General features: G+C 38.1%; 1 non-coding gene across 1 annotated transcript; it reads left to right on the top strand.

The window, feature by feature from the left end:
- Positions 1 to 9,026: 9,026 nt before the first annotated feature.
- Positions 9,027 to 9,133, top strand: LOC136502359 (small nucleolar RNA R71). The gene has a single exon (XR_010770519.1). It is a non-coding gene; the product is annotated as a small nucleolar RNA R71 (small nucleolar RNA).
- The last annotated feature ends 4,108 nt before the right edge of the window (positions 9,134 to 13,241 follow it).

Here is a 13,241-nt window from a genome sequence, read left to right on the forward strand (position 1 = left end):
AGCAGGCTTGTAACAGAATTGAATTTCGAGTGGTGAATAAACTTGGTAATTTGAGAAGACGAAAAAAAACAAATTTGCACGGGACATGCTTCTTTGCTTGGTTATTTAGCTTGCTGACAATGCGTGATTGGCCTTCAAACAAGTTTCTTGGGTCACTTTAATGGAAACGCATAGCTTGTGTACGTATTCATGTTGTGTCTCGCAATTACTAGAAGACACGTAGGGTAAGGTACTGTGCTTGAAATTTTTGTCAAGTTCGCAATTGCTTGCCCACAATTAGCCGCTCCAGTCAGCTGCCATCCTTCCAGCCCCTCCCCCGTTCTGCGTTGCTTCCTCAAGTCCTCCACTTTCCGCTCACTCGCCCACGGGGCGGACCCAGAAATGGACGAGGCTCCAGGCTGAGCTCCTACCTAATCCTCTGAGCAACCAAGTGAACCAGTTCACAACAGCTTAGCCATTTACTTTATTAAGGGCTAATTTGGAAACTCAAATCCCCATGAAATCCCTGACTTTTTCTAGCACTACTACATAAAAACTTAAGCAAGGTGTTTGGCTTTTGGCCTCGGAGGCGGGCGGGCCGATTGCCCGCCTCCGTTATTGGGTGGCTGGGCAGCTGGCCCAGCAACCGCCTCAGTTAATCATTAACCGAGGAGGGCACTCTAATCCAACCGCCTTGGTTAATTCATGATTAACCACCCGTTAATGGATTAACCCAGGCGGGCACCATAAGCCAAACGCCTCGGTTAATCGATTATTGCGTCTGCCTTCGTAAATCGATTTACGGAAGCGGGCGTCTTAAGATGTCTGCCTTGGTCAACGATTGCAACAACAAAATAATTCATAACTTTTTCATATAAACTCAGATGAAGACATACTTTACATCAAAATTGTAGTCCTCGACGAGATTACATTGTAGTTGAATTTTTTTGAATTGAAACTGTTTAGGGTCCCAAAAATATTATTGTAAGTGCACCGATTTTGAAATTTGAAATTATCAAATGATCTCGGATGTTGACATAGTCTACACAAAAGTTATAGTTCTTAGTAGAATCTACAACTTTGTAGTTGAAAAGTTTTTAATTTGAAGATGTTTAGAGTCCCAAATATGTGTTCAAAGGTTATAGATTTTGAAATTTAAAATTTTGAATTCCTAAACGATCTCAAATGTTCACATAGTTAATACCAAAGTTCCAGTGTCCGGCCTGATCTACATATTTGATATTGACAAGTTTTTGATTCAAAGTCACCTAGAGTCTCAAATATGTGTTCGAAATTTACATGTTCTGAGACTCAATTTTTTGAATTTTTCAAACTATCTCTAATTGGGATACATCCTATAGCAAAGTTGTAGTACTTCACAAGATTTAAAACTTTGTAGTTAAAAGTTTTTTCATTTGAGTTCATTTAGTAGCTCAAATATGTAATATAAGATTACAAAATATTGATATAAAAAGATAGCATATTATATATAGATATAAATGATTGTGTGGTGCAGTAGTAGAGACGTGGTAGTATTGAGTGTCAGGTCGTGGGTTTGATTCTCCAAAGTTGCAAGTTTTTTTTTGGTTTTTTGGTTTTCTGGAGAACATTAACGGAGGCAGGCATTTTAAGACGTCCGCCTCGGTTAATGGGATTAATAGCTCGCCACAATCAACCATGACCTTTGGATGGAGCCACGGAGGCAGTTGCAATGCCCGCCTCCGTTAATCAAAAATGCCCGCCTCGGAAAAGATTTGTGTAGTAGTGCAGGGTGAGAAATCCATAGTAGTGCAGGTTGAGAAATCTATTGGAATATCATTTAAATAACCCATTAAGTTATTCATATAGGGTTTTCTATCCTTGGGTGTGCCTCCCCTTGCTTCCAAATTAGTCCTAAGGGTATAGTTTCTTGTCTGCTTCTTGTGATTTTTTTGAGGAATCTGGAGGGGCCCAAGCCCCTACAGCTAATTTATTAACCAACAGAAAAGAGTTCAAAAGAAATAAAGGTTACAGTAACAGAAAAATCAAGAAACAAAAAACATTAGAAGCAGGCAGCAGTCTATCCCAGGTTTTGAGTCCATAGCTCAAACGATTGGCAGAGGCTTGACTTTACCACTACACCACAACATCAAATTGCCGTTGACAATTATGGTCGAACAGTCGGTCGCTAAAGATTTGCTTCAGACCTTCGGTCGCTAATTTAACGTATTGCGATGGCTTGTCCGTCGCTATATCTACTTTAATTCACTGTTGGACAGTCCGTCGACATATCCTAGTAATTGGGTCGAACTTAGCATCAGTTCTTTAAAGAACAGGTTCATGCAATCTTGCAATAGTCGCACCCCCTTGAAGATCAGATCATTCCTAGCTGTCCATATTACCTAGCACATGAGGACTAGCGCCAACATGAAAATTAAAGTTGTGAGTGGAGCTGGTTTTTGAAAAAGGAAGCAACTTCTGGGAACTGCAGTTCATTAGCACATTTAGGTTGATGATCCCCCAACACATCTTTGCAAATGGGCAGTCAAGAAAGAGATGCTGTGAAGTTTCTTCTACTGACAGACTACAAAGTTCACAAATATATGAATCTAGATTCATGCTTTTCCTTCTTAAGATATTTCTGGTGCTTAATCGATCCTTGATCAAGAGCCAAAATAAGACTTTTATGTTTTGGTTGATATTAGCTTTTCCACAACCATTTGAAAGCAGGAGCTACCTCAGAATGACCAACTAGGGCTGATACTTATCTATTTGGACTTCCTTTCTTGAGTTAATTAACCACTGAATACCCAGTGAAAGAGGTAGTAGGAACTACAATGGCTGGACCCAGGCTGCAGCACCCCTAGCCCAAAACTACTACAAAACAGAATATCCTTGAGGGCTCAAAAACTGTTATTAAGAAAATTGTTCTTGGCATCCAACACTAAAGTAACCATAAAAGTTGTTAAGAAAATTATTCTTGGCATCCAACACTCAAGGAAAGATCATCAAGGGTAGAGAGCAAGAGAAATAGCTATTACCTTGGGGCTGGCCGCACTGTCACAAAGTTCCCGATTCGATTGGATTGAGAAACAAGGTACGTGGATTGATAATTGTTACCGGTTCGAAGGGGTTATACCTATTCAGGAAGTATGGACCGAAACATGGAACATCAACCAACTATTTTCTTGTACGATGGCCTAGGACACTAGTACAGAAAAGATTTTTAGAAACGCTTCCTGTTGGTATTTATTAACTTGTCACTTGTTTAGCAGCCACCTATTATAAACCTATATCTCCTAACATTACTTTACTAGGTTGTCATCCCTAGTGATGATGCCAGAGATGCTTGTTGGTACTACATAGCATTACTACTAGAATAATAATAAGTGGTTCTTTATTAATTTATGTGACTAGAAAGAATATATAAATATATGCATGAAAAGGATCTGTAAGCGCACAGATAATTATAGCATTGTAGCACTTCACCCGGGAGTATTCCAGGTATCGTTATTTATATTTTTATCATAAGGAAGGTCTAGCATGGACATGTATTGATAAGTTATAATATTGATGGAGAAGTAAACCATAACCAATATTCTACTCATAATAGGGGTAAGTCATAGGATAAGATATATATATATATATATATATATATATATGATAAGTGTTGATCATCAATAATGATAAATCATTCAAAGTACTCCTTTCTATGGCATTAGCATGATCAGGTAGAATATTAGAGGAATAATTCCAAAGTCATTCTTAATTACAAGTCAAAGCATACATTGATTAGTGTAATTACACCTAGTAGTCATGGCTAAGCTAATCTTTATATCTACACATAAGGGATATTACTAAAGAAGATTAAGAACAGAGTTTGTTCTTCCTTTGTAACCAGACCCTACTTGCACCGATATTCGGGGACTGGACTACAAAGGTCTCAATGGGAGTGTCACATCCATGATCTACCACATGACCTAGAATATAGGGTGTATCCACAGGTAAACAACATATAAGCACCACACTTACACAATGTCGACCACCCATCTTGTGTACTTTAGAGTGAGCGCCATACGAACTTATGCATAAACATAATGATAAAACTAGCTATACTAAGTATATAATCAAAGTAGACATTGAACATTATAACAAAGAACATGAATAAGATGAATACTAATATTGTCATAACAATTGTATCTAGCATATAAAAATAATGGAGGTACAAAAGAGAGGGGATACAAAGATTATACCAAACCACGCTCTTGACATGATCGGGAATCCAAGCGAAGCGTGCTTGCATCTCTCAAGACCTAGCCTAACTACCTATGCCCTAGAATATGGTGAAGCTCTAAGGATGATTAGGGTTTCTGTGCTCTCAAATGACTTATGCAATATGCCTTAGGGGGTGGTTGGGGCTGGTATATAGGCCGGAGCGTCCAACGTGAGCCCTTGGATCAAACCGACTTAAAGGACGGCGTAGATGCAACCTAGGAGGGTGGAGAACCGACATAACAACAGGGGGCTGACCTCCGCTTTGGTGTGGAGTCTTCTGGAACCTTCTGGTGTCCGTTTCGCTGTGGATAAGTGCAATTAAATCAGACATCTTGGTTCACCTTGACGGTTTTCTCGATAAACTCTGCAAAAAATACAGATTTACCAAAACTTATGAAATTTGTTAGTTTAAACCCCTAGACCTTCGTTGGTGATTATATTTATGCCCTTATGCATGTTATATTGACGATTTATAATGGTTGTTAACTACCATCAACAAACTCCCCCAAGCTTAACCTTTGCTAGTCCCTTAGCAAAGCTAAACTTAGTAAATAGATCAGGAGTTGCGTTGATGCTTTCACTCCTCAAAAGTACATATGCGTTCAAATAAGAATTCTCCTCCAGATTGGAATAAACCGATCTGACTTTCAAACTTACACATATTACCTTCAACCATGGGGCTTCTTTGTCTTCACTTGGGTGAGCAATTAAAGACAGAATGATCAAGTCAAGCACTATGTCTCAAGTTCTTTGCTCAACCATTATTCTAGAGTTTTTTATAGATTTTTTAAAATAAAACTCAAAGCTTTCTTTGTATGACACTCTCAAGTCTCTCAATATATGTGGTATTTGTGGATCCTCACCAAGGCAATAGCGGTGTTATGCCTTCCTCTTTCTACAACTAAAGCTTATGTAGAGCTCATGGGAGTAGAAAAAGCATACTTGCAATACATATATTGTAAAGTCAAACCTCGGATCTAAAGAGAGTTGAGTCATACAATCAAATCAAGATGTGCATGTGTGTGGATGTATGGTGGATATATTTGGTGGCTAACCTAATTCTACTATGCTCCTTGAAAATATATCTCTCTTTTGAAACCTGAAAACAACTTTGCAAGAAAATATGGGCTATCTTATTCATCTTTTCTTCTTCTTTTTTCTGGACGAGCATCTAAGTACCCATTGTTTTAAATATCTCGGACACTCGTACATTTTTTCTCATCTTTCTCTCTTTTTTTATGAATAACTTTTGCATAGCCACATGCTTCTTTTATGCAACAGAACTTTTGAGTGCTAGCAACAAGAACTTTGGAGCATTTATTTGGTGCATATCCTATTAAGAATATTTTTCGTGTTTACTCCTAGTGTAGGAGTAAAACATTTTTGGGTGGATTTAGATGGAATGGCATGTTGCGCCTTCCCTCAGTGTAGGAGTAGTGCAAATTTGTGTGGTGTGTACGTGATCTTGATTTTAAGAGTATGACAAACATCTCATAAGGGTCAACAAAGCTTGACTAAACTCAATGCAATGCAAGCAGCATATATGAGTGGAAGTTTTTCTTATCTAAATATCATATATGGCTCTGGTAGGAACTCAAGCTTTGTCATACAGGAGCTCATCATGTAGGATTTTTATGTTTTTCAAAAGATAAATCTCTAGAACTTTAGTGTCACTTGGAATAAGATAAACAACAGCTCAGACCTTCTCATATCATATCCATCAATTACATAGACTTAGATCAAGCATATGTTACCCACGAATTTCAAGTTGAGAGTAAATTCATATATCAAAACAGTCATATTCAAAACTCAAGAGAATTTAAGGCTGAAAACTAGGTACTTGAAAGGAATTACGATAGGGTAACTATTCATCATTTCCATTACAAGAGATTATTCTTAGAGTCCTTTTATTTTTTTAGCTCTTAAAAATCAAACTTAAAGAAAACTTAACACACCTTTTATTTTGTTTTCAAAATTTAAGATCACATCTTAATATATATATATATATATATTTATAACTAGTTAAGATAAATTTTTATTTTGGCTTTTAATTTGTTGTGCATCTTTTTATTTCTTTAGCAAATATGAAGCAAACTTAAAAATAGTAAAACCAAAAAGAAAAGAAATACTTAGCTAGATACATGGGAGATGCTCCTCCCCAAGCTGAATCTTGTCGTGGTCTTTCTTGGAGTGAGTCTACCAGCAGAAGTCTTTCTCATCCGTCTAGAAGTTGTGTTCCTCGTGCAGCGAGTGTAGCGACAGCTCAGGAAAATGTACTTCAGATGGACGGCTTTACTCTTGATCATCCAGCAAAATACTACAATAAGAACACTAAAACTCATGGCACTGATTAGGATAAAGGGTTAGCGGTCAGCCATTCAGAGATTTGTTGTCCTTGGAGGTTTAGACAGATTTCCTAATTGGCAAAGTTCTAGCAGGATGTCTATTTAATATTTTTTTGGATTTTCTTATTTATATAATGCAGAAAGAAAATATGCATGCATGATATTATTATTATTATTATTATTATTATTATTATTATTATTATTATTATTATTATTATTATTATTATTATTATTATTATTATTATTATTATTATTATTATTATTATTATTATTATTATTATTATTATTATTATTATGATGATGATGATGCCACCACAGTGAATACTCTCTTGGGCTTTTACACACCGAGAAAATTTTTCACATGGGGCTTAGGCTTTTCTAAATGCAATGCTAATGTAGAAAAATGAATATGCTAAAGTGAAAAGTAATTCATGCAATACTAAAAAGTAAATATAGTTAACTACCGATGTTACCTCACTACCAGGGTTTGGATTTTTAAGTCCTCCGAACAGGACTTGGCTGGAGAAAAGTTCTTTACTCTTTGGGTGCATCATTCGGTCTCAACGATGGAGACCCAGATGGTTGCACATCTTGTGATGGTGTCTCTGATGATGACATTACCTTCTCTTTCCATACCTGCTTGGTCTGTGGGTTTGACTTATGCGGAGTAGGTTTTCACAACTTCTTTAGGTTCTTCATCTTCTTTCCATTCATTTTTGAAGGTTGATTCTTCTAGCGTTGGGATGATCGACGTCTCATCCTAGAGCGGGTATTCTTGGGCTGTTCATAAGTGGTATAACTATTGAAATAACAGCATACATTTTCTCTAGGGAATTAGAAGTGGACTTGTCCTGATCCGATGTAGATGATTGCGTTGGTTGTGTTGAGGAATGGTCTTCCCAATATAATAGGTGTATCATCTTCTTCTTCACCCATGTCTAGAACCATGAAGTTGGCAGGGGCAAACTGATCGGATATTCTTACCATGACATATTTTGCTATTCCTTCTAAAAATCAGATTGATTGATCCGCCATCTGTAATTGCATATATGTAGAGAACAAAGGTTCATCACCGAATAAGTATTCATATGTTACCTTGGACATTATATTGACACCCAACCCAGTATCGCAGATGGTCTTGTGAAAAATTCTTTGTCCAATGGTACACTCGATCATGGGTACACCTAGGTCATCCTTCTTAGCAAGGAATGGTGAAGCGAGGAGGTGGTCGTACTCTGATCAAAGTGTGTTGATTATGTTAACTGATTCTTCTTGAGTCTACCTAACCTTATTCTTTCTCCTTCTCCTATTGTTCTTCTTCTTGGTCACTGTTGTCTCTTCGGGTAGGTATGTCGTCTGCAGATGTCCAGGAGATTGTAGGATACGGTTCTTGAAAGAAAACTTCTCCTTTCTATCCTTGATTGTAAAGCAGATCTTGGCACTATCTGCGCAGATGATGGCTTTTGCGGTGCTTAGGAATGGTTGGCCCAAAATAATGGGTGCCCTTACATCTCCATTAATTTGATATAAATTACCTTAGGCATGATGTTGACACTTGCTCTGAAGTCACAGATAGCTTCTTGAAAAATGTGAGGTCCAATGGCGATGGGGATGACAGATCTCCCTAGATCACTCTTCTTTTCTAGCAAGGTATAATCTATCTAGCTTCCCATCGATGGTTGTATAATATGCTACATTGTGAATATCGACAAGATTTGTAGTTTCTAGATCTTTCAGTTGCCCTAGAATCTTATCTTTGTCGGACGGAGGAACAACAGCTGCCAGCTGAGTTATTTGTGATTCTACCATTTTATTAAAGCTATGCTGGTTCTTAATGGCAGAAGTAAAGCTAACCATTCTATTATTTATGTTCTCTAGAATTTTATCATTAGTAGCTACCTTTCTAGATAATCCCTCCATAAGTTTGGATTGGCCAATAATTAATTCTCTTAAGGGTGGTTGATTGAAATTATTAAAATCATTACCTTGATAGTTACCTTGGTAGTTCGGTCTCTGTTGCTGGTTCCATCCTTGATTCTATTGATGACGAAAGTAGTTGCTGTTGTTGACAAAGTTCACATCCTTTGGGGTTTCAGAACAGCTGTTCCCTAAATGCCTAGTATTTCCACACTCTTCACATGTCATGCGAGAATCATGAATGTGCATGACTTCTTGCTTTTCATTGGCTTGATCTTCAAGCTTCTTCATAGTAGGTTCATCTTGGTAGACAACATGTCTACCTGCTTGAGTTAATGCATACCTCCACCTCTCTTGTGGGTCTAAAGACGTTCTTTATTCCAAGCTTCATTGGAGGCCATCTTCTCCACAAGAGCTGTTGCAGCTGGTATGGTGAGTGATAGGAATGCACCTCCAGTAGCAGCATCCATAGTTTCACGGGTACTATTGGTCCACCCGTGGTAGAAAATCTACATGAGTAGCTAACTCTCCATCCTATGATGAGCACATTCCACAATATAATCTTGAAAACGTTCCCATGCCTCAGGGACAGATTCATCATGTTGTTGCTGAAAGCTTAAAATTCTCCCACGTAGAGCATTGGTCTTGCCTGTGGGAAAGAACTTTTCTAGGAACACAGTGGAGTAGTTATCCCATGTAGTATCTCTATCCTTGTTAGCGTAGAACCATTGCTTTGCCTTCTCCAAGAGTGAGAATGGGAAGAGGCGAAGTAATATGGCATCTTGGGTTACTCCTTTGATGGTGAAAGTGCTATAGATCTCCAGGAAGTGTTGGAGATGTGCATTCTCATCTTTGTGTGCCTTTCCACAAAACTGGCTTGATTGCACCATGTTGATGAGGCCTGGCTTGATTGCACCATGTTGATGAGGGCTGGCTTGAGCTTGAATCCATTATCTTTGACATTGATTGTTTGTCCAGTACAGATGTTGGCCGTAGTTGGAGCAGAGAATTCACGGGGAGTCCTGTTAGCCATGGCTTCAAATTCAGGTGTTAAGCTTTGCCTTATATGGTTGTCTTCCGACTCTAAAGCTAGAATTTTCTTGAGTTTAGCTCTAGTCCTCCTGATTAAAGCTTCTAGATCTTCAATGTACTTTGTCGGAAGGTCAACACCAGTCATACATTACCCTGTATAAGATACACAAGTAGACAAAACAAGGGTAAGCCTGTTTGAGCAGAGGTCAATGGTTTTCCTCGATCACATCAATAAGTATAAGTTTATCAATACTTCCTTTGCCTATCTACATTCCCCGGCAATGGTGCCAGAAATGTTTGTTGGTATTTAATAACTTGTCATTTGTTTAGTAGCCACTTATTATAAACCTATATCTCCTAACATTACTTTACTAGGTTGTCATCCCTAGTGATGATGCCAGAGATGGTTGTTGGTACTACATAGCATTACTACTAGAATAATACTAAGTAGTTCATTATTAATTTATGTGACTAAAAAGAATATATAAATATATGCATGAAAAGGATTTGCAAGCGCACAGATAATTATACCATTGTAGCACTTCACCGGAGAGTATTCTAGGTATCGTTATTTATATTTTTATCATAGGGAAGGTCTAGTATGGACATGTATTGATAGGTTATACTATTGATGGAGAAGTAAACCATAACCAATATTCTACTGATAATAGGGGTAAGTCATAGGATAAGATATATAAATATGATAAGTATTGATCATCAATAATGATAAATCACTCAGAGTACCCTTTTCTACGGTATTAGCATGGTCAGGTAGAATATTAGAGGAACAATTCCTAAGTCATTCTTTAATTACAAGTCAAAGCATACATTAATTAGTACAATTACACCTATTAGTCATGGCTAAGGTTATTTTTATATCTACACATAAGGGATATTATTAAGGAAGATTAAGAATAGAGCTTGTTCTTCCTTTGTAATCGGACCCTACTTGCACCTATATTCGGGGAGTGAACTACAAAGGACTCAACGGGAGTGTCACATCCGTGATCTACCACATGACCTAGAATATAGGGTGTATCCATAAGTAAACAACCTATAAGTACCACGCTTACACAATGTCGACCACCCACCCCGTGTACTTTAGAGTGAGCGCTATACGAACTTATGCATAAACATAATGATAAACTAGCTATACTAAGTATATAATCAAAGTAGACGTTGAACATTGTAACGAATAACATGAATAAAATGAATACTAATATTGTCATAACAATTATAACTAGCATATAAAAATAATGGAGGTACAAAAGAGAGGGGGTACAAAGATTATACCAAACCATGCTCTTGACACGATCTGAAATCCAAGCGAAGCCTGCTTGCCTCCCTCTAGACCTAGCCTAACAAGCTATGCCCTAGAATATGGTAGAGCTCTGAGGATGATTAGGGTTTCTGTCTTCTCAAAAGACTTATGCAATATGCCTTAGGGCGGTGGCAGGGACTAGTATATATAGGCCGGAGCGTCCAACGTGAGCTCTTGGATCAAACCGACTTAAAGGATGGCGTAGATAAAACCTAGGAGGCAGTGGAGAACCGACATAACAATGAGGGGCTGACAGGTGGGCCCTAGGGGCCGGCCGGCCTGTAGGTGGGCCCCACCTAGTGCGTCTCACCCTCCACTTAGGTGTGGAGTCTTCTGGAACCTTCTGGTGTCCATTTCGCTGCGGATAAGCACAATTAAATCTGACATCTTGATCCACCTTGACGGTTTTCTCGATGAACCCTGCAGAAAATATAGATTCACCAAAACTTGTAGAATTTGTTAGTTTAAACCCCTAGACTTCATTGGTGATTATATTTATTCCCTTATGCATGTTATATTGACAGTTTATAATGGTTGTTAACTACCGTCAACACTTTCCTTTTCTATTAGAGGCGGTTAAACTAGCACGTTGCCTCTAACGTCACCGGGGAGCACTGTAGCTCCGTGACCGTCGCTGAAAATCTATTTTCAGGGGTGGTTCTATTAAGAAATCTGCCTCAAAATGTATCCATTTTTATGGGCGGTTTCGTTAAGAGAATCGCCTCTAAAACTGCTGATTTTCAGAGCCGATTGACTAAGTCAACCATCCTTAAAAATAGCTACAACACAAATAAATTCATATCTTTTTAAATGAAGTTGTATGAAGATAAAATTTATATCAAAATTGTAGGGCTCGACGAGATTTAAAACTTTGTAGTTGATAAAATTTTTGTTTGAGGTTATTTAGAGTTCTAAATATGTAAATTAAGTCTCAGATTTTTCATTTAAAATTTTTGAATTACTCAAATGACCATGGATGGAGAAATGTCCTATATGAAAGTTGTAGTGCTCAAAGAGATCTAAAACTTTGTAGTTGAAAATTTTCCCATTTAAGGTCATTTAATAGTCCAAATATTGATTATAAGATCCATACGTATTAATACAAATGGATAGCACTGTACATCTCAACATAAGTGACTATGTTGTGTAGTGATAGGGGATGGAGCGCGCGGAGCAAGAGGTTGCGAGTTCAAATCCTTACTGCTGTACTATACCGGATGGTGGTAAAAATTAAATTCTATGAGTGGTTGGTTGGCTCTCTAGGCCTCTAGCCACACTAAATATTTTTTTTCTTATTTTTATTAGACTCTAAATGATTTTTAAAAAAATCTAAAAAATATTTTTAGGGAAGTCAACTATCTCTGAAAATCATTTATTTTACTATCGGTGGCATTGTAACGGTTTTTTAAACCACCTCTGAAAATCATTTTTGACTGCCTCTAAAAATCTTTTCTGTACTAATGGGACGAGCCTTCATTCGTCAACCTTAGTTACAATAATTATGTATTTCTTTGCATACACATGCTTACTAAATATAAATTCAACTCATACTACTACAAAATTGATTTGAGGAGACAGACCATTTCATTAATGGAGGTAGTCACAAAATGTAACTGTCTCCTAAAATACTTGAGGGTTTTCGGAGGCAGTTATTTCATTTATGGAACTGGCCAAAAAGATACCCGTCTCTCGAAATAATTTTATGAAGACGGGCCTCTTAAAAGGTACGCCTATGAAAATAGAAGATATTTTCAGAGGCGGACCTCTAAAGAGGCCTGTCTCAGGAAACATGTCCGAGGTCCAAGATGCCTGTTACCTATGTTTATGTATATGTAGTGAGTTAGGGTTTGGAGCTCCTCGTTCTCTCTTACACACCCGGCTCTTTCTCATCTCTTGACGGCGGCATGATGCCCCTCCTAGCGGCGACTCACGAAGCTTGTCTAGGTGGCAACGCACACTCATGGCCTTGTTGGGCGCACGAGGCTCGATCACCTATGGTGCGTAGGGTGGTGGTAGGGTGCGCGAGCCAAGCCTATGTGGCAGCGCATGCACAGGGCCATGCGGGGTTCCTTTGGGGTGGCACACTCAGGGATCTAGCGGCGGCCGGGGCTTGCGGTAGCAGGGCATCGCAGTGGTATCTCTATCACCCTCTCTGTCTTCTCTCAAGCGGTTAGATCAATGGTGGTTGTTGACGGTCACTAACATCAATTATAAACTATCAACATAACCTGTATTTATATTTAATTCCATCATCAAACATAGGTATAGGGATTTAAACTAATAAATTCCACGAGTTTTGGTGAATCTGTATTTTCAGCAGGGTTTATCTAGAAAACCGTCAAGGGGGACTTATTTGTCAAAGAAAATTACGGAATTTCACCGCGAAATCGATA

Source organism: Miscanthus floridulus, chromosome 13 (assembly GCF_019320115.1).
Source record: "Miscanthus floridulus cultivar M001 chromosome 13, ASM1932011v1, whole genome shotgun sequence".
Lineage (NCBI taxonomy): Eukaryota > Viridiplantae > Streptophyta > Magnoliopsida > Poales > Poaceae > Miscanthus > Miscanthus floridulus.